Genomic DNA, 19,130 nt, shown 5'->3' with positions numbered 1-19,130 from the left:
CTAGGTCCACCTTCTTAGGGAAACCCTCTGCAGAGGAGCCAAGAGAGCCAGGAACTTTGAGTTGTGTTTGTCCACTCAGGCATCATTCATACTTGCTGTGTAGGCAAGTTCCTGTCAGAAGGAAGAGGCACAGCAGGTGCGCCGGGGGGCGGAAGACGGTGCCTCAGCGCCTCTCTCCTTCTGACATTGTTAAAAAGAACACAGCAAATTTATAATTATTTATATTTTTATATGCAGGTAATGTCCTCAAGTTCTTAATAACCACTTTTTCCTCTCTCTCTGTTTGTGTGTCTTGTCTCTTTCAAACAGGTGCCGGTCCTCAGCTCTGCAGTGCTGCCGTCTCCTGTAACGCTGCATCATTCTAAGATACTTTTTCTTTTCTTCTTGTAGTTTTTGTCCTCAGGTGCGTTTTGAAGTGTCTGTGTTGTGCAGCTGGTCTGGTCTGTCTCTAGACAGTCCAGACTGCACCCATCAGTAAATGGTGGAGGCTCACAAGGACAACACACAAGTTTCTGAAATCTGCGTGAGGGTTTCTCCGACGAAGTGAGGGCCATGAGGCACAGCTCCCCGTCCCCCGGTGACCCTGCTAGGTCCACCTTCTTAGGGAAACCCTCTGCAGAGGAGCCAAGAGAGCCAGGAACTTTGAGTTGTGTTTGTCCACTCAGGCATCATTCATACTTGCTGTGTAGGCAAGTTCCTGTCAGAAGGAAGAGGCACAGCAGGTGCGCCGGGGGGCGGAAGACGGTGCCTCAGTGCCTCTCTCCTTCTGACATTGTTAAAAAGAACACAGCAAATTTATAATTATTTATATTTTTATATGCAGGTAATGTCCTCAAGTTCTTAATAACCACTTTTTCCTCTCTCTCTGTTTGTGTGTCTTGTCTCTTTCAAACAGGCGCCGGTCCTCAGCTCTGCAGTGCTGCCGTCTCCTGTAACGCTGCATCGTTCTAAGCTACTTTTTCTTTCTTTTTCTTTTCTTCTTGTAGTTTTTGTCCTCAGGTGCGGTTTGAAGTGTCTGTGTTGTGCAGCTGGTCTGGTCTGTCTCTAGACAGTCCAGACTGCACCCATCAGTAAATGGTGGAGGCTCACAAGGACAACACACAAGTTTCTGAAATCTGCGTGAGGGTTTCTCCGACGAAGTGAGGGCCGTGAGGCACAGCTCCCCGTCCCCCGGTGACCCTGCTAGGTCCACCTTCTTAGGGAAACCCTCTGCAGAGGAGCCAAGAGAGCCAGGAACTTTGAGTTGTGTTTGTCCACTCAGGCATCATTCATACTTGCTGTGTAGGCAAGTTCCTGTCAGAAGGAAGAGGCACAGCAGGTGCGCCGGGGGGCGGAAGACGGTGCCTCAGCGCCTCTCTCCTTCTGACATTGTTAAAAAGAACACAGCAAATTTATAATTATTTATATTTTTATATGCAGGTAATGTCCTCAAGTTCTTAATAACCACTTTTTCCTCTCTCTCTGTTTGTGTGTCTTGTCTCTTTCAAACAGGTGCCGGTCCTCAGCTCTGCAGTGCTGCCGTCTCCTGTAACGCTGCATCATTCTAAGCTACTTTTTTCTTTTTCTTCTTGTAGTTTTTGTCCTCAGGTGCGGTTTTGAAGTGTCTGTGTTGTGCAGCTGGTCTGGTCTGTCTCTAGACAGTCCAGACTGCACCCATCAGTAAATGGTGGAGGCTCACAAGGACAACACACAAGTTTCTGAAATCTGCGTGAGGGTTTCTCCGACGAAGTGAGGGCCATGAGGCACAGCTCCCCGTCCCCCGGTGACCCTGCTAGGTCCACCTTCTTAGGGAAACCCTCTGCAGAGGAGCCAAGAGAGCCAGGAACTTTGAGTTGTGTTTGTCCACTCAGGCATCATTCATACTTGCTGTGTAGGCAAGTTCCTGTCAGAAGGAAGAGGCACAGCAGGTGCGCCGGGGGGCGGAAGACGGTGCCTCAGCGCCTCTCTCCTTCTGACATTGTTAAAAAGAACACAGCAAATTTATAATTATTTATATTTTTATATGCAGGTAATGTCCTCAAGTTCTTAATAACCACTTTTTCCTCTCTCTCTGTTTGTGTGTCTTGTCTCTTTCAAACAGGCGCCGGTCCTCAGCTCTGCAGTGCTGCCGTCTCCTGTAACGCTGCATCGTTCTAAGCTACTTTTTCTTTCTTTTTCTTTTCTTCTTGTAGTTTTTGTCCTCAGGTGCGGTTTGAAGTGTCTGTGTTATGCAGCTGGTCTGGTCTGTCTCTAGACAGTCCAGACTGCACCCATCAGTAAATGGTGGAGGCTCACAAGGACAACACACAAGTTTCTGAAATCTGCGTGAGGGTTTCTCCGACGAAGTGAGGGCCGTGAGGCACAGCTCCCCGTCCCCCGGTGACCCTGCTAGGTCCACCTTCTTAGGGAAACCCTCTGCAGAGGAGCCAAGAGAGCCAGGAACTTTGAGTTGTGTTTGTCCACTCAGGCATCATTCATACTTGCTGTGTAGGCAAGTTCCTGTCAGAAGGAAGAGGCACAGCAGGTGCGCCGGGGGGCGGAAGACGGTGCCTCAGCGCCTCTCTCCTTCTGACATTGTTAAAAAGAACACAGCAAATTTATAATTATTTATATTTTTATATGCAGGTAATGTCCTCAAGTTCTTAATAACCACTTTTTCCTCTCTCTCTGTTTGTGTGTCTTGTCTCTTTCAAACAGGCGCCGGTCCTCAGCTCTGCAGTGCTGCCGTCTCCTGTAACGCTGCATCGTTCTAAGCTACTTTTTCTTTCTTTTTCTTTTCTTCTTGTAGTTTTTGTCCTCAGGTGCGGTTTGAAGTGTCTGTGTTGTGCAGCTGGTCTGGTCTGTCTCTAGACAGTCCAGACTGCACCCATCAGTAAATGGTGGAGGCTCACAAGGACAACACACAAGTTTCTGAAATCTGTGTGAGGGTTTCTCCGACGAAGTGAGGGCCATGAGGCACAGCTCCCCGTCCCCCGGTGACCCTGCTAGGTCCACCTTCTTAGGGAAACCCTCTGCAGAGGAGCCAAGAGAGCCAGGAACTTTGAGTTGTGTTTGTCCACTCAGGCATCATTCATACTTGCTGTGTAGGCAAGTTCCTGTCAGAAGGAAGAGGCACAGCAGGTGCGCCGGGGGGCGGAAGACGGTGCCTCAGTGCCTCTCTCCTTCTGACATTGTTAAAAAGAACACAGCAAATTTATAATTATTTATATTTTTATATGCAGGTAATGTCCTCAAGTTCTTAATAACCACTTTTTCCTCTCTCTCTGTTTGTGTGTCTTGTCTCTTTCAAACAGGCGCCGGTCCTCAGCTCTGCAGTGCTGCCGTCTCCTGTAACGCTGCATCGTTCTAAGCTTCTTTTCTTTCTTTTTCTTTCTTCTTGTAGTTTTTGTCCTCAGGTGCGGTTTGAAGTGTCTGTGTTGTGCAGCTGGTCTGGTCTGTCTCTAGACAGTCCAGACTGCACCCATCAGTAAATGGTGGAGGCTCACAAGGACAACACACAAGTTTCTGAAATCTGCGTGAGGGTTTCTCCGACGAAGTGAGGGCCGTGAGGCACAGCTCCCCGTCCCCCGGTGACCCTGCTAGGTCCACCTTCTTAGGGAAACCCTCTGCAGAGGAGCCAAGAGAGCCAGGAACTTTGAGTTGTGTTTGTCCACTCAGGCATCATTCATACTTGCTGTGTAGGCAAGTTCCTGTCAGCAGGAAGAGGCACAGCAGGTGCGCCGGGGGGCGGAAGACGGTGCCTCAGTGCCTCTCTCCTTCTGACATTGTTAAAAAGAACACAGCAAATTTATAATTATTTATATTTTTATATGCAGGTAATGTCCTCAAGTTCTTAATAACCACTTTTTCCTCTCTCTCTGTTTGTGTGTCTTGTCTCTTTCAAACAGGCGCCGGTCCTCAGCTCTGCAGTGCTGCCGTCTCCTGTAACGCTGCATCGTTCTAAGCTACTTTTTCTTTCTTTTTCTTTTCTTCTTGTAGTTTTTGTCCTCAGGTGCGGTTTGAAGTGTCTGTGTTGTGCAGCTGGTCTGGTCTGTCTCTAGACAGTCCAGACTGCACCCATCAGTAAATGGTGGAGGCTCACAAGGACAACACACAAGTTTCTGAAATCTGCGTGAGGGTTTCTCCGACGAAGTGAGGGCCGTGAGGCACAGCTCCCCGTCCCCCGGTGACCCTGCTAGGTCCACCTTCTTAGGGAAACCCTCTGCAGAGGAGCCAAGAGAGCCAGGAACTTTGAGTTGTGTTTGTCCACTCAGGCATCATTCATACTTGCTGTGTAGGCAAGTTCCTGTCAGAAGGAAGAGGCACAGCAGGTGCGCCGGGGGGCGGAAGACGGTGCCTCAGCGCCTCTCTCCTTCTGACATTGTTAAAAAGAACACAGCAAATTTATAATTATTTATATTTTTATATGCAGGTAATGTCCTCAAGTTCTTGTTAACCACTCTTTCTCTCTCTTTCAGGGAAATCCTTTGCAGATGAGTTTTTCATAGCTATGAACCTTTTAGTAATTTGGTCTCGACATCATATTTATATAAAACTAAATTTTCAGTGAACATTTGAACCCCACTCGGTCGCGACAGATGGCCACCCCTTTCTGAGCCTGGTTCTGTCGGAGGTTTCTTCCTTTTAAAAGGGAGTTTTTCCTCCCCACTGTCGCCAAGTGCTTGCTCATAGGGGATTTGGGGGCTTTGTTAAAACAAGTGCTGATAAGTTCAGTGGCATCAATTTTAGGACTCAGCAAATATGTAAATGGATCTTTCGTCATCAAGTGACGAAAGATCCATTTAAAACATTCACCACTTGTGTTTAGTTGTTTATAAATATGATTTCTGGGACACTAAGGCTAAAAACAGACTAATTTGTACAATTAGGGGAAAAAATAAATACAAAATTTAAACGAAATAGATGTGTCATTGTTTCATTTAGATTTCAAATAGCACACCATTTGATGTCAACATATGTTTGTTACATTTGCAGTGCTGGTGTTATATTCTTATATTTCACATATTGACATATTTACTTCTTTTTGGCTAGCTTTGTTCTCAGTTGTTATCCAATTTTAAAACTATAAAATAGAATAAAGACTATTTTTAGTTTACTTTGTTAATAAAGAAATTTTTTAGAATTTTCAGAAAAACTACTGTTATACATAGCAAAATAAGTAAGTACAAAGTAATTAAAATTTTATTTGTATAGCACTTTTCAAGATAAAATCACAGAGTACTTCAGAGAGAAATTAAAACATAAAAAATTAACCACAAGCAAGTTTTAACAGATACATTTTTAGCTAGATCAGTGAGTCCCTAGATCCCAAGCTCAAAGGGGGAGAGTTCGAGACTCTGGGGGCAACAGTTTGAAAAGCTCTGTCACTTTTTGTTTTCAGCCTCGTATGATGGACAACCAGCAAGCCCTGATCACATGATCTTAGGGACCTGCTGGGAATTTATGGATATTAAAGATCTCTGTTCATGCAGAGCCCATAATGTCAAAGTCAACACAGTCAGTGTTCAGCCCACTGCATCTCTTGCAGACGAGCTTAACAACTTCTATGCTCGTTTTGACGCAGACAACAGAGAGCAGATCCTCTACCCTCAGGAGAACAGTGAGGCTGCGACTCTAACTCTGAAAACAGAAGCTGTGAGATGGACCTTAAAAAGGGTAAATCCTCACAAAGCTCCAGGACCAGACGGCATCCCAGGCCGGCTACTCAGAGTGTGTGCAGACGAGCTGGCAGAGGTGTTCACCAACATCTTCAACCTCTCCCTGAGGCCGTCAGTGGTCCCCACGTCCCTCAAAGCATCCACCATCATTCCCATTCCCAAAAAATCAGATGGATTCTAAACTTCCTCACAAACAGGCCCCAGGTGGTGAGAGTTGGTAAGCACACCTCCTCATCACTCATCCTAAACACAGGTACGCCACAGGGTTGTGTGCTTAGCCCCCTCCTATATTCCCTGTTCACACACGACTGTGTTGCTAAACAAGAGTCCAACATCATCATCAAGTTTGCGGATGACACAACCATCATAGGCCTCATCACAGACAACGATGAGACGGCCTATAGAGAGGAGGTGATGGCGCTGTACAAGTGGTGCCTGGAAAATAACCTGACTCTCAACATCAGCAAAACTAGAGAAATGATAGTGGACTACCGGAAACGACCAGTCAGAGAACACCAGCCCATCCACATCAACGGTGTCAAGGTCGAAAGGGTCAGCAGCTTCAAGTTCCTTGGAGTCAACATCACTGAGGACTTCTCCTGGACCCTTCACACAGACACTGCTATCAGGAAAGCTCGCCAGCGGCTTTACTTCCTGAGGAGGCTGAGGAAGTTTGGCATGAACTCCAACATCACCTCAAATTTTTACAGGTGTGCAATCGAGAGCTTGCTGACGAGCTGCATCACAGTTTGGTACGGAAGCTGCTCTGCCAGCAGCCGTAAATCACTACAGAGGGTGGTGAAGGCAGCAGAGCACATCACTGGCACGAGGCTTCCTGCCATTCAGGACATTTATCTTCAGCGATGCCTCCGTAAAGCACACAGCATCATCAAGGACCACAGCCACCCAGCACATCAGCTGTTCTTCTTGTTACCGTCTGGCAGACGTTACAGGAGCCTGTCTGCTCGGACTACAAGACTCAAAAACAGTTTTTACCACCAAGCCATATGACACCTCAACCACAACACTTAAACACACACAACACAGCACTCAGAAGCTACCCTGCAGCTTCACAAGTACTCTGTTTAATCTGCACTGGTCACTCCACTTTATTGTCATTGATATTTAAAAGTGCAATACTGTAATTTTCTGCTGCTCATTCCTGCTATATATATACACACACACACACACACACACACACACACACACACACACACACACACACACACACACACACACACACACACACACACACACACACACAGTGGGGCAAAAAAGTATTTAGTCAGCCACCGATTGTGCAAGTTCCCCCACTTAAAATGATGACAGAGGTCAGTAATTTGCACCAGAGGTGCACTTCAACTGTGAGAGACAGAATGTGAAAAAAAATCCATGAATCCACATGATAGGATTGGTAAAGAATTTATTCGTAAATCAGGGTGGAAAATAAGTATTTGGTCAATAACAAAAATACAACTCAATACTTTGTAACATAACCTTTGTTGGCAATAACAGAGGTCAAACGTTTACTATAGGTCTTTACCAGGTTTGCACACACAGTAGCTGGTATTTTGGCCCATTCCTCCATGCAGATCTTCTCGAGAGCAGTGATGTTTTGGGGCTGTCGCCGAGCAACACGGACTTTCAACTCCCGCCACAGATTTTCTATGGGGTTGAGGTCTGGAGACTGGCTAGGCCACTCCAGGACTTTCAAATGCTTCTTACGGAGCCACTCCTTTGTTGCCCGGGCGGTGTGTTTTGGATCATTGTCATGTTGGAAGACCCAGCCTCGTTTCATCTTCAAAGTTCTCACTGATGGAAGGAGGTTTTGGCTCAAAATCTCACGATACATGGCCCCATTCATTCTGTCCTTAACACGGATCAGTCGTCCTGTCCCCTTGGCAGAAAAACAGCCCCATAGCATGATGTTTCCACCCCCATGCTTCACAGTAGGTATGGTGTTCTTGGGATGCAACTCAGTATTCTTCTTCCTCCAAACACGACGAGTTGAGTTTATACCAAAAGGTTCTACTTTGGTTTCATCTGACCACATGACATTCTCCCAATCCTCTGCTGTATCATCCATGTGCTCTCTGGCAAACTTCAGACGGGCCTGGACATGCACTGGCTTCAGCAGCGGAACACGTCTGGCACTGCGGGATTTGATTCCCTGCCGTTGTAGTGTGTTACTGATGGTGACCTTTGTTACTTTGGTCCCAGCTCTCTGCAGGTCATTCACCAGGTCCCCCCGTGTGGTTCTGGGATCTTTGCTCACCGTTCTCATGATCATTTTGACCCCACGGGATGAGATCTTGCGTGGAGCCCCAGATCGAGGGAGATTATCAGTGGTCTTGTATGTCTTCCATTTTCTGATGATTGCTCCCACAGTTGATTTTTTCACACCAAGCTGCTTGCTTATTGTAGATTCACTCTTCCCAGTCTGGTGCAGGTCTACAATACTTTTCCTGGTGTCCTTCGAAAGCTCTTTGGTCTTGGCCATGGCGGAGTTTGGAGTCTGACTGTTTGAGGCTGTGGACAGGTGTCTTTTATACAGATGATGGGTTCAAACAGGTGCCATTCATACAGGTAACGAGTGGGGGACAGAAAAGCTTCTTACAGAAGACGTTACAGGTCTGTGAGAGCCAGAGATTTTCCTTGTTTGAGGTGACCAAATACTTATTTTCCACCCTAATTTACGTATAAATTCTTTACAAATCCTACCATGTGAATTCATGGATTTTTTTTTCACATTTTGTCTCTCACAGTTGAAGTGTACCTCTGGTGCAAATTACTGACCTCTGTCATCATTTTAAGTGGGGGAACTTGCACAATCGGTGGCTGACTAAATACTTTTTTGCCCCACTGTGTGTGTGTATATATATATATATATATATATATATATATATATTTAGTCATCTTCTCTCTTTTACCATGTCTCTCTAATATTTGCTCCTTACTATTTTTCTATTTTCTTTATTATTTTCTTTTATTATATTTTCTTCTACTGTATCATGCTGCTGAGTGACTGCTGCTTGTCAAACACATTTCATTGCAATGTTGACCCTGTGCTAACTTGCACATGACAAATAAAAACTGAAACTGAAAGTCATTCTTAAGGCACACTCTGAATTTATTGGGGAGCCACTGCAGCTGGATCAGCAGGGCTGTGACATGAGAGTACTTGGAAGACAAGGTCAGAAGCCTTTCAGCAGCATTCTGAACACCCTGAGCATGACACAATGGACTCATCACTTTAAATGATAATAACAGGAGCAAACCAGCGATTTAGCATGAGCATCCAAAGTCAGAGCTGACTCAAAGTTTACTCCAAGATCCGTAGTGGAGAATTTGCCAAATGTAGCAAGAGGACCTAAATTTTCCATAATCTTGGGCACAAATTTATCGGGAGCACAAACAAGGACTTTGGTTTTCTCCTCATTAAGTTAAAGAAAGTTATCATCCATCCAACCTCTGATGTCTATGCGCCTATGCAAAATCTGTAGTTTGGAAACATCTTGGAGCTGAAAGGAAATGTACAACTGAATATCATCTGTACGACACAGCTAAGTGTTTTGCAATTTGGCACAATTTAAAAAGTTTTAATTTCTTCTGTAGAAATTAAACAGCAGAAATTAAGCTTTCTTGGTCATTTTTTGAAAAAAACAAACAAAAAACAGCCAACACCACTGTACAAAACAGTAGACTGGTGCATAATAACCAAGCGAATCATGCACAAAACAGATTTTAATGGAAAACTGTCCATGAAGTACACAGAGAGAGAGAGAGTTGTGCAGGAAGTGCGATTTTTATTGTGGTGGAAGCAAAACAGCAAAAGTAAGAGGGAATTAATAATGATATTTATTACATTTGAAGCATAGTTTTGATCTTCTTTTGCTGCTTGTTCATTCAGTTTTGGTTGAAGAGTGACAAAACCTGCAGCTTCAGAATCTGTCAGATGTTGGCTTTCAGCCCCGGCGGCGTGTTGGGTGGGGAGCCGACAACTCACAGATTTTGAAGTGTCGGGGCCGCACTTTGTGTTTACATCTTTGTGTGGAATCTGTTTACCTGCTTTCATTTGCTGTTTTAGCTGTTTGGTGGTTGTTGAAATAGCTTTTTCTGGCGATTCTTACAAAATACACATTTATTCAAAAATCGATTCAGCATTTAATGAATCAATATCGCATTTTTCAAGCTATAATCAATTTGAATCAGAAAATCTTTTTTTTTAAACCCACTCCTATGAAACATTCACACCAGGCTATGTGACAACAACAGCAATGCCACATTCCTTCATCATTCTTCCTTATTCTGAGGCTTGGTTTCAGCAGGCTGTCTTGAGGATGTTTAAGTGCTTTGAGTTGCTGCTAATGTAAAAGGATGATTAGATTTGTGGATTACTGCAATGAATAGTGGAACAGATGTACCTAATAAAGTGGTTGCTAATTACATGTAGCATGACTTTGCTGGACTATACATCGTGCTTTGTTCTCAGATTGCCTGATTGTATAAAGTTTTCAAAAAAATCTACTCTACATTAGGCCTATGTAACCAAGGTAACATCTGACCCCACTTCCGGAAATCCCTTCATTGTGGTGGGAATGAGCTCTGTATAACTTCCGGGTCAATCTGCTGCACCTCCCCTGCTACATGTCATCCCAGAATGCATTGTGTGCATTGTGTCACTTAACCACTGCCTAGGTGTGCTGTAAAATGATTCAAATTAATAAATTATTCTTAGTTTTATCTAAGGGGATGTTGTAACACTTCTAAAATATGTTACAACCCACCTCTGTCATCAATTGTTTAGCTAACTGTATTAGCATAGTTACCCCGAGGGGGTGCATCACAGTTTAGCTAAGAAATCAGAATTTAATCTCCTGTAAGCCATATCATTTTATCTGCAAACAAAGTTTTGTGTTGTTACATCAAAATCCCTTTTTCTCAATAAAATCTGCATGCCCTATTTCTAGCCCTTAAGTCAGGGATAGAAGTGGTCATATGACTCCTATATAGGAGTCATATGATCATTTCAGTGTCAATCAACAATAAGATATCTTATTGTTGATTGATGGAATTGGGGGTGTTGTAACTGTCCCCATGTTGCAACCATACCCCCCTACATACCCTGTCCAGGTCTCTCTTGGAAATTAGATTTTTAATCTCAATCTCAACAGAGACAAAGTCCATCAAGATTTATTCCCCAAATTAGGATTTTTATATTTTTTTTCTTACATGTAATTTGCATTTTTATTTTGAAAGGCGTTTTTTTCTGGAAAATTGGGTCTTTTGCAACTAAAGGTTAGGAAAATGCACTCAAAGCAGGTGCTTTCAGGTTTTGCCAAAAATGATTGGTATTCAAACAGCTGTAAACAGGTTTTTAGCCTATAATCTGTCAAACAAATGTCACACAAATCCCTCGGGGATTATATCAAATCATTATAAGCCAGAAGGAACATTGGTAGAAGCTGCGATCAGTTTCCAGGTTAAAAAAACGTCATTGACAAGTGAGGATAAGGGGGCAAGAGGGGAGCAGAAATTGCGACAAATGTAAAATCACAATTCTACAGAAATATTTTACATATTCATTAGGATACGTACAATAACGCAAAGTCATAATTGTCTCAATCCAGTTGGATGCAGTCTATTAATCAATATTGGTAAATGTATTACAAATAGAAAAAACATTGAAAAGTTGGATTTGGATCAGGTTTCGGCACAAAAGAACCAACGGCCGCGTTTACGCCGATACAACGAAATGATGATGAACTGAGTTCTAACAGTAAAGTAGTAGAAAAAGCGGGATTTGTTTCTTGCCAAAGCCATTGGTGGATCACAATATAATGCTTGTTTTTCTGCGCTTAAAAACAGCCTTAACTGCTGCCACAGGATAGACCCTGGTCAGCTGTTTATTGAGCGAGTCACAAGCACACCGCAGGAAAAATAAAGATTTACAGTTTTTCGATTGTTTGCATTCACTGTTTCTATCTTTGATCGTTAACTCGGGCGGACCTGCTCTCCCACCAGGAGGCGTTCCGAATTTCACTATTTAGATGCGGTTCTGGATGACTCTAACTGTAACGGATTCTGTGAGGCTGATATCGCTGACAACTAAAATTGGTTAATGGATGTTTTGCTTACCTGGAAAATGTGATTTGTAAGAGTGAAAACAATCAGTAGTGCAGCATTTAAATTAGCCTCTGTCCTATAGAGCACTATAGCTGAAAGATGGACGGTGGCCTCAATAATTATGTAATTATGTAACTCAATTATGATGCTGCCATTCTTTGACATTTGTCCCACAATAAGGACTCTTCTCTGTTGCTAAACTCCAGCTGCTTTGTGTTCTGCTTTACCATTACAAAGTTACAGATAATTATTTATTAGCACCTTCTTGATCAATTTTAAGCAATTATTTAGAACAACATTTCGATTGTCAAACTCCGGTGTTTGCCATCCTTTACATTTTTTTTTAGCTTTTCTAATGTAATCACCCTCCTCGAATCAGTAGAGTCCAGTCCTTTGCAAGAAAATTTTAACATGTAACTATTAAAAAAGCAGAGCATCAGAGAGCATCTTTCTTGCTATCATTTGTAATTAAATATTCAAATATTAAAAATAAAATTTTATTTATTCTAGTTTATTCTAAATAGGCTTGACAGTCAAAGTTAAACAGCTTTAACTGTTTGAAGCTGTTTAGTTTTAAGCAATAGTTTTTAAAGGACTTAAAAACTGTTGCTGATACCAAAGAATGATGAATAATGAAGAATTCATGTGTTTGATTTTATACCTGTTCAACTAAAAAGACTTAATTGGTTTCAAAGTTTAAATAAACAATGATACCAAAGCATATTTAAACTGTAAGTAATGTACAATAATGACAATGTAATTACTAATATACTACAAAATAAGTTATGTTAAGAATATATGTTGATTTTATACAGTATTCACTATATATGTACATAATCCTGCATATCTCCCAGTGTTTCCACGTGGTCGACAGCAATACCTCCTTTTTCTCTCTCTCTCTTTTATTTTAATATCGAGAGGTCTCTTAGCTCTCAGCAGGAACTGCTTAGTTCAATTTATTTCATTATATTGCTGTCTCAGCCTTGCCCTTTGTGCAGTTATATTTTCTTTTGGGTGACCTTAATTTTTGTTCTTTTTTAAAAATTAATTTTTCATTTATTTAAGTTTTGCAAATTTGTGGTTTCTGCTCCTATGCATAGCTCTGACTGACAGCCACTTAGCTTTTTTCATGGCATTATAATTTAGTTTACATTGATTTGGAAAGCAGCGCTACAGGTCACAGTGTACTACAGAATGGAAAATCAGGCACAGGGCCTGTTCATATAAGAGTCTCTTTTATGGGCTTTTATGGAGGGCTTTTAATGGAGGGTGTCTGGGGGGTGGGAGTAGTTTTAAGGTGATTATACCAATCTGAGTGCTTGCTTTTCAATATTAATTATCAGTGGCTCTGTCGAATTCTGTTTGGCATGCATTTGCTTTATGTATATGTGCATCTGTAGAACTGGGTGTTTGTCCAAATGTTATAGCTGTGTCTGGGTGAACCACAACATACAGTATAAGTGAATAAAACTAATTTGAAAAATGAATTGAACTAAAGTGAATTTAATTGAAAAAACAGCAAAAAAAAAATTGTAAGTCATAAGTCCTACATTTTAAATCAAAACATCAGTTTTCTTCATATTCACAGATATGTCCCTTTGTTTTCAGACATTGAAACATTTATTTAACAATTTTGCCTCTGTATACAAGCATAGTGGCTTTAAATCAGACAATCAATATGTGATTCAAGTGCTTTAATTTAAGGGGTATTAGAAAAATATTGCTTTAACTGTTTCTGAATTACAACCATTTTTATACATAGCCTTGTGGCACACTTCTAATATAACGGTTGTTAAGCCTTTACAGTCAGTGACTTACATGCTGAATCCATGGACATCAACAAGCGTTGCATCCTGATAGGTCTACTGAAGCTACCTTCCGTTGCTGCTCATGACTTTAATGGTCACTGAAGAACATCCCATTTCTCTGCCCTGAGAAACTCTTGGGTTGTGTTACATGCGTGTGTGGGAGCATACACAAACCTGTTATTGTCTTCTTGTCATTCTCACAAACGTGCTCTCCTTTCTGATTTATTCTTAGAGCTGACTGATTGCAGAAGGCTCAACACATGTGCATGTCAGTCTTGGACCTGCACTTTTCCTCCCTTAGCTCCATCAGCACCGGCTTTATCCTTCTGCTGCTTTTGTAGTTCTGTTTATTAATTATGGGTTGAGTTGAGAGTTTCCATCAGTCCTGTTTTTGATTTTGTTTCCATTAGTTCATCTCACCAACATTTAGGGAGATGCTACAGCCTTCTTCTTCTCTTATTTATTTTAGACTAGGCGGCCACCAGAGGCTGCAAAAGTACAGACTTTCTGTACTTAAGTAGAAATACAGATACCTGTGTTAAATAGTACTCCAGTAAAAGCTGAAGTACTGAAGAAAATTCTTTACTCAAGTACAGTGAAAAAGTACAGGCTGTGAAATGTACTCAAAGTAAGAAAGTAAAAAGCTCTTCAAAGGACAATTCTACTAACAAAGCTTCAGTAGATTTTCTTAATGTACAGGCTGTTATCAGCTGACCTGCTGTAGATTTACACAACTGAATTTAACAAGATGTATAAAGTTTCACAAGCTATCATAGCTGATGTCCATCCCCTACACTGAGACTATGCTGTTTGTACTGTCATTATACTAGACCATACTAGAGTTGGATGTCTCGAGACCCGTCTTGGTCTCGAGACCGGTCTCAAGACCACTTTTACGTGGTCTTGGTCTCGTCTTGGTCTCGACGTACTTTGGTCTTGGTCTTGTCTTGGTCTCGCTGTCTCGGTCTTGCTGTCTCAGATCAACATAGTGTTCGGGAGATTTGGAGTCAACAGTATCCATGACACACAGCGTAACGCTCGATAATGTATCATGCGCAAAAGCTTTAGCTCTAAGAGCCGTGCTTAGAGAGTGCTTTGTAGTGAATCAGAATAGTCGACTCCCATTGAGCGAGAGCTGGCTCCTCAATTAATTTCCTTTCGCTGCTCAGCTGTCACACAGCGACACACAGTGGCTCAGCCATGCTCAAATCCCTCCACATTGTGGATTATAATCTTCAGTTTGATGTTACAATTTTATATATATAAAGTATAACTGAAACCAGTTACATATTTCCCATTCTTTAGACAGTTGTTGGAGGTGATCGCTGTTTTGTCAGATGACTTTGGGGCCAGTCAGTACCATCATGTCAGCCCTCAAAAGCACACAAAAGTTAGTCTTTTTTGTCCCGGTCTTGGTCTCGGTCTTGGTCTCACCTCAACTTGGTCTCGGTCTTGGTCTCGTCTCGACTTGGTCTCGGTCTTGGTCTCGTCTCGACTTGGTCTCGATACCCTCTGGTCTTGGTCTTGTCTTGGTCTCGGATTAGGCGGCCTTGACTACAAGTCTAGACCATACACAGTTGTTATAAAATGGTATTCAGTGAATGAGTCTAAGCATCATCACCTTAAATGCAAATTAATCTCTGGTTCGCTTGAACTTTGACCATGAGCACCACAGAGTCATGCACAAAGCTTTACTGTGAATTCACCACAGTACTGCAACCTAATCTATTTATCCTGCACAAAACTACCAGTATTTTCATGAAATATTTCAATATGACACACAATATGAAAATACATTTTCATATACAAATCCAATGCGGGATTAAAATGATGACATTACATGTAATCTTTAAATCTGCAATTTATCAAGCTCCACTGAGCAGTCCTTACCTTTAAATCTAACCTCTGTTCTCCCTCTCCTGTCTGTATCTTTCTCCATCTCTGAGTGAGGTTAGCTCTCTTTCTTTTGTCTCCCTGTGAAATACAGCAGCTGGACCTTTAGCTAGCAATACACTATATGATAAACTGCACACAAAGAGTTTGTGTGTTTGCTGATGTTTGTCGAGCTGATAGAAACGTTGAATTTGAAATTTCCTGCCAATTAAAAAAACGTCACTTCACTCATGCTTCCTCCTCTTCTGTAGCGCTAGCTAGGTTAAGGACATCTGCGCTCCTTTCAGCCTTTCACTTTAAAAAATAAGTACTCAAGTAAAGTACACATACCTGAAAATGCAGCTTAAGTGCAGTAACTAATGATTTCTACTTCTTCCCACCTCCAGCGGCTCACCATGCTTTCCTTGTCCTATCATTCTGGCAAGTTCAACTTCAGTTCATCATTTCAAATATTTATTTTTCTTCAAAATCTTTTAGATGTTTTCAAGCAAAGTTTAATCTGGCCTTTGAGTGCTTGAGTGAAACCAATACTTTGCACCTTTCTGTAAACACTGTTTTTATGAAGGCATTTCTAAATTGTAGACCAATGTCCTTAAGAGTGTTCTCTACTCCTCTAATGAAGTGTTTTCTATTTTAACACAGCAATAGTTCTGCATTCATCCACTTTAGCTATTCTCTGTGTCTTCTGTGGTAACCAAAGAGAAAAGGGGAATTCATCATACTGCCACTTGCACTGTGCGCAGTGGAGCAAATTTGTGCAACAGGATCTTGCATAGACTGTTGATCAATGTGTCGGATATTTGTTTCAACACATTTAATGATCCTGTTGTGGGCTGCAGTGCATGTGTGAAAACAGGTGAGTACAAAGAAAGCAGGAGCATGACACTGATCCACCTGAACAGAAAGTCTGCATATTAAATAAAGCTAGACAACAATGACAAACACATTTTTTCTGTGTGATAAATTCATTTTTACCACTTTTGTATTTTTTCTGCGCACTTATTTTTTGTAATGAATTTTTTAATCTGATCACATGTTTTGTTCCTTAGACTACTGTGTAGCTCTGAAACATGAATGCTAAACGCAATGCTTTCTTCTTCTTCATCATCTTCTTCTTCTTCCAGCTGCTCTTTTTTTGGGTTGCCACAGCAGATCATCTGTCTGTCCCCTTGCCCCTAGCATCCTCTTTTGTCCCACCAACACTCTGTGTCCTTCTTCATTACATCCATGAATCTCCTTAGTAGTCAGCTCAATATTCAACATCCTTAGTCTAATATGTCCACTGTCCCTCCTCTGCACATGCGCACACCATCTCATTCTTGCTACTCTAACTTTGTCTCCAAACCGCACAACCTGAACTGTCCTGTCCCTCTGATGTACTCATTTCTGTCTTTTCCGTAGTGCTCACTCCCAATGTAAATCTTAACATCTTCATCTCTTCCACCTCCAGCTCAGCCTCCTGTCTTTTTCTTACTGCCGCTGTCTCCAAACTATGCAAAAACTAGTTTTTGTAAACTTTCCTTCTCACCATTGCTGCCGTGACAAATCACCCCTGATGCTCATAGGTATTTGAACTTGTCCACCTTCAGTATCTCTACTTCTTGCATCTTCACTGTTCCATCTGCCTACCTCTCATTTACATTCATATATTCTATCTTGCTTCTGCAGTCTTTCCTCTTCTCTCAAAACAACACCTAGTTTCTCTTCCACTTTACTCTCATTAAAAATCACAGTGTCATCTGCAAATATCAAAGTCCGTGGAGACACCCTCCTGACCTCATCTGTCAACCTGTCCATCGCAAACAAGAAAGGGCTCAAAGCCGATTCTTGATGTAATCCCGCTCACATCTTAAACTCATGTGTCACTCGTACAGCACCACACACCTCACCACTGTCTCACTGTCCTCATTTATGTCCTGAACCACCCTCACATATTTTACTGCCATTCCTGACTTGCTCATATAGTACCCCAGTTCCTCTCATCATATGCTTTTTCTAGATCCACAAAGTCACAGTGAAAGTCCTTCTGACCTTTTCTACACCCCATCAACACTCTCAACATCGCAACTGTAGTGCTGTTTCTCCGCATCAAACCATACTGCTGCGCGCTGATTTTCCATATTTTCATGGTGTGGCTGATCAGTTGTATCCCTCTGTAGTTACTACAGCTCTACACATCACCTTTGATCTTGAAAATCAGTATCAGCACACTTCCCATCTATTCCACAGCAATCCTATTACTCTCTAAGATTGTGTTAAACAATCTGGTTAAGAGGTTCACTGCTCTCTCTTCTAAACATACCTCGACAGCCATGTCATCCTTCTGCATTTCTCTCCTTAACATCATCATCATCATCATCTCCTCATCACCTCTGTTCCCTTCATCTACTCCAATCACCACTCTCTCCTCGACATAAATTCTATTTCTCTTCTAACTGTCACCGAACCTGTGAGGCATACGCACCAACAACACTGAGTGTCCCTTCGATTTCCAGTTTCAAACTTTCTGACACTCTCTTCCTGTCCACAACACTCTTCACATACGTTTCCTTAAAGATCACCCTTAATTCATTTCTCTTCTTGTCTACATCAATGTAGAACCACTGAAGCCACCTCCACGGCCCTGGTCTTATTTCCTTTCCATCTGGTCTCCTGCAGAGACAGTATATCTACCTTCCGTCCTTCCATCATATCAGCCAGCTTTCTCCTTTTACTAATCATAGTCCCTACATTTAAAGTCATTAATCTCACCTTGTCACTTCTGCCTTACCTTTCCTCTCATTGCCTCCAAACAGACCTTCCCCCTCTCCTCATTTTTTATCTTTGGTCAACAGAAGCACAGTTTTCACCAGCACTGTTGGCCAACAGCACCGCACAGAACTGTTGTTAACTCAGATCCTGATTGATTCAGTATGGAAATAACACTGTTGATAATCTGCATGCTGATTTTGCAAAGCATGATTTTTGATTTTTATGCAATATGCCCTTCCTGATGCAATCCTCCCTGTTTATCTGGGCTTAGGGCTAGAAGTACATTGGCTTGTGCTTATACATGAAATGTAGTGCAGTGTTTTGGAAAGAGGTATATTTTTACACATGGAGTGTTTGTCAGTGAACTCTAGTACTCTTTTATTTAGAATAAAATGTAGAGATATTCTATGTAGAGCTGTTAGAGTTTGTCTCATTTATATAAATTGTTTAATCTGTTACTGGAATAATGTGTATCTGTTGAATAAATTCAACTTTATCTCAAAATACTTAAATGCTCAAATTAATATATACTTAACATCTTCTCAACTTTTTTGTTTGAGGCTACAGCCAAATACATAGAATTACCTAAAAGGTTTTGAGTGTCTGTAAATGCGCTTATTTACAGACACTGTTGTGAGAGGGGGGGGGGGTAATCTTCTTATTGTCTGAGGTGTTGAAAGAGCTAGAATCGCCCTGGGTGAAGGTTCAGTTATGCCTGTATATAATGTAACTGCACCTGAGCCTTAAGCTTTTACACCTGCAAACCTGATGATTTATTAGAAAGTAAAAAAAACTCATTGCCCTTTATTAAGAAGCTAAATCAGCAAAGCCATTTTTCATAATCTGGCAACTCAAATGTTGTTTTAATAAATATATTAAGACTATAAAATCGGTTATTACAAATCATAGTAACCTT

This window comes from Astatotilapia calliptera, chromosome 5, assembly GCF_900246225.1.
Source record: "Astatotilapia calliptera chromosome 5, fAstCal1.2, whole genome shotgun sequence".
In the NCBI taxonomy this organism is placed as follows: Eukaryota; Metazoa; Chordata; class Actinopteri; order Cichliformes; family Cichlidae; genus Astatotilapia; species Astatotilapia calliptera.
The sequence above is the reverse complement of the archived record's forward strand: the minus strand, read 5'-3'. Positions refer to the sequence as shown.